Genomic DNA, 3755 nt, shown 5'->3' with positions numbered 1-3755 from the left:
TCTCATCAAACATAGTCAATAGTTTAATTAAATCAAACTCATTAAAAATAGTAGATGAAGATAAATTTAATCTCCAATATGACCATATAGTCTAAAATCCATTTTTAAATCAATAATTAAAATAATCGATTAAAGTGTCATTTAGTTTAGATAATTAATTTACACGGGCAAAATTAATTACGGGTAACTATTAATCAACTTTAGAAAGCTAATTAAAAATTATTTTTCTAGCATCCATTCTAACCTCAAAATGAAAGGTGCTTAAATTAATCCCTTTTAAATCCAAACTTAAAAGTAAATACTCTAATTAGATTAACTAGGCACAATTAAGTATTTACCATACTAAACAAATTTTAAAATATAAGGTTAGGCTTTATTCTTTAAATTTTCCCCAACTTCCTATTAAATATCATATATGGGTATTTAAATATTTGTATCTACATATAAATACTTACCCAAATATATATATATATATATATATATATATATATATATATATATATATATATATATATATATATATATATATATATAAGCCTTCTTACATGATTTCCAAACTAAATAGCAAATAAGCCCTTCAAACCCTAATTAGGGATTTTTAAGTATAAAATGACCCTAATCTAAATGAGTTACCATTTTATTTTATTTATTTATTACCCTAGCCCTACCTGGGCTAGGGTTTAATATATATATATTTTGAATAACGCATGTTGCAGGGCTGAATCTAGGGGAGATCCGACGACGCAGAGGAGGAGATATGGGAGGCGGGGGTTTTCTTAACACAGCGCGGCCATGGCCGCCCACTGTGCATTGCATAGTGTTTGGCCTTGCCGCCCATTGTGCAGCACATAGTGTGCGGCCTCGCCATCCACTGTGCACTGCACAATGTGCGACACCACCGTCCACTATGCATTGCATAGTGCGCGGCTCCGCCTGCCACTGTGCATTGCATAGTGCGTGGCTTGCTCACTGATCACTGTGCGATGCACAGTGCTCGACCCCTTCTCCCCCCATTTTTTTTTTATTATATTTTATTTTATATTTTTTATTTATTTAATATATATATATATATATATATATATATTTTCGAATATATTTTACATGCAATTTTTTTTTAAACAAAGAACAAAGGTAATTCATTAAGTTAAATAAAGCTATATATATATATACACACACTTAGGTTTACATCTTCATTTGTTTTGCAGGGTATTTTTATGATATGTTTTATATATAGGTATATATAATTATATACATGTATTCTACATGTATATAAATATATATATTTATTTATAACTTATTTTATTATTTCTTTTCTTAAAATAACACCGAATCATGGAAGATTCTGATTTACAAATGTAGGAGAGGAAGTATAGTAATAAGTCTGTTTAATGGAAGGATATTTTCCAGAACTATAATGTACTTTATTTTTTTTTTAACAAAAAACAAAATTATAAAATTTATTTTTAATCTACAATATGCATGCAAATCTATTTATTGCCTTTCCTATTTAATTTCATTTTAAATGCCTAAGAATAAAATAAATTTCCTGCTAAACTATTTATCTTAACACATTGGATATATATTTTTTTGAGCTTAGGGAATACAAATTTAGGAATACATTATTCTTTTCTGCAATAAATACATTTACTGATTCTACAATTTCTACTGCAACTGAAAAGATATTTTTATTTAAAATCTAACAACAACTTCAACTCAACTTTCTGCAATTAAAATGAATACAAATTCACAATGAATACAAATTCATAGATAAAAGAAAAACACATAATTAAATAAAACTGATTTTTTTCATATTTCAATGACTATTGCATGCAACTCAAAAGTAATTCTTTTCAAACAAAAAATAGGAATAAATCTAGCTTTTTACAATATTAAAGATATTCTGCAAAGTTTACAAGATGTTTCTTTATTAAAATACAATAACTAATCTCATGTCTATAATTCAAATTTACAATTTGCCTCTCATTTAAATGAATGAGGGTCTATATATATATATTTAAACTAATAAATACAACTGCAAATTAAATTTCTGCACAATAATCTCCTGCAACTTTTCGCTTGTCCTATACTTTTCTCCCGACAATCCTGCATAATAAATCACAAATATGACCATGGAGTGCTCACCTCCCAACCTAGGCTAACTGGTAACAAACATGCAAACACATAGAAGACAGAAAACGCACAGATTTCAAACACACTCCCAACTTGGATACACTACACCACACTTTGGTGATGACCTTTTTAAGGGTGGTAGTGGACCAATACCCTGAGGAGAACTGCAAGTATGGAAAACATGTAGCCACCTCATGGCACAACAAATACATCAAGAATTTCAACCCCTTATTCCTTATGCCCCCAAGGCATTCTAGCCTTATATCCCTCCTTATGACCCCCATTGCACAAATAGGCCATGCAGCAAGGGTCACACAATAATCCCTTGTGATCGCTCTCATAACGAGAGTCTCTCACTCGAGGGTTTTCACTGCTACCACGCACAAGATCCTGCTCTCTCCCAAGAGTAAGAGGTCTTAAAAAACTCCCAAAAACACATACAAAACAATATACAAAAATATCAAGTGAAATTTCCAAAAAGGACATACAAGAAAACAGATTTCTTACACCAGCATACTTTCGAACACATGCAAAAAAAGAAATCATTTTAAGAATAATGAAACCAACCTTAATCTGCCCAAAGGTAGGATAGTATTTGAGGAAGAGCTGCCCAATTCCACGGATCTTCTTCTTCCACCCTTAGCCAAATTTTACTATTCAAATCTATTCTATTTTTTTTTTTAAATTCTCTTGTCTCCAAAAATGGAGAGTGGGTGATTACCCTCAAATTTTCAAATTCTTGCTTAAGAAGCTCACTCTCTCAGTTCTCACAAGTTTAGGGTTTAGGGTTTAGGGTTTAGGGTTTAGGGTAAGACAGAATGGGAAAGAGAACTCTCATTCGAATAGGAAAGTTTACAACTAGGTTCAAACTTCTAATTTCAATTTTCGCACAACTCAAAAAAGCCAAATTTTAGAATGCCAAAAAGGTCACTTAGGAGTAGAAACTTGCCTAAAATTACCCCTAACCCTTAGGTATACCTTATGGGCTTTAGGAAACCCTATTAGACTACCCCTAGGTGTTCATTTAACCCATTTTAAACCCCTCTGAAGTTTATTTTCGGGTCAAACATATGTTGACCTCTCCAAAGATTCTTTTCCCAATGTATTTATGACATCACGTTACATTAATTGAAAAAGCTATAGTTGAACACTTTCCCACCAAGAGACCAAAAATAAAACATTTAAACTTAAATCCACACATGTGTCAAGTGACACAAATAAAACACTTTTACAATTCAAAACATGAAATCATCTCTTGTGGATTTTGCACAATAAATTTTAAATAACACTTAACACACATGCAGAATATACTGTTACGAATAAAATACAACACAAACGGGGTGTTGTCTCTCTGAATAGACAACCCCTAGCTTACGAACATACATAAGTCTAGGTTTGGTTCTCCGTAATTTTCCATGGTCACATGGTTAACTTCCTGCGCATCTCAATTTACACATTAGTACTTTCAAATATCCACATATAATATAATTTCAAAGGAATAACAATACACATCATCACTTGCATACAATTTACATCTGCATAGATTAAATACATCTCTTATCAAGCAATTTCACATAAGCAATTTCATCCTAATTCTCATAAACTTAAACATACATCAAAATTCT

This window comes from Cryptomeria japonica, chromosome 11 (genome assembly GCF_030272615.1).
Source record: "Cryptomeria japonica chromosome 11, Sugi_1.0, whole genome shotgun sequence".
Classification (NCBI taxonomy): Eukaryota; Viridiplantae; Streptophyta; class Pinopsida; order Cupressales; family Cupressaceae; genus Cryptomeria; species Cryptomeria japonica.
The sequence above is the reverse complement of the archived record's forward strand: the minus strand, read 5'-3'. Positions refer to the sequence as shown.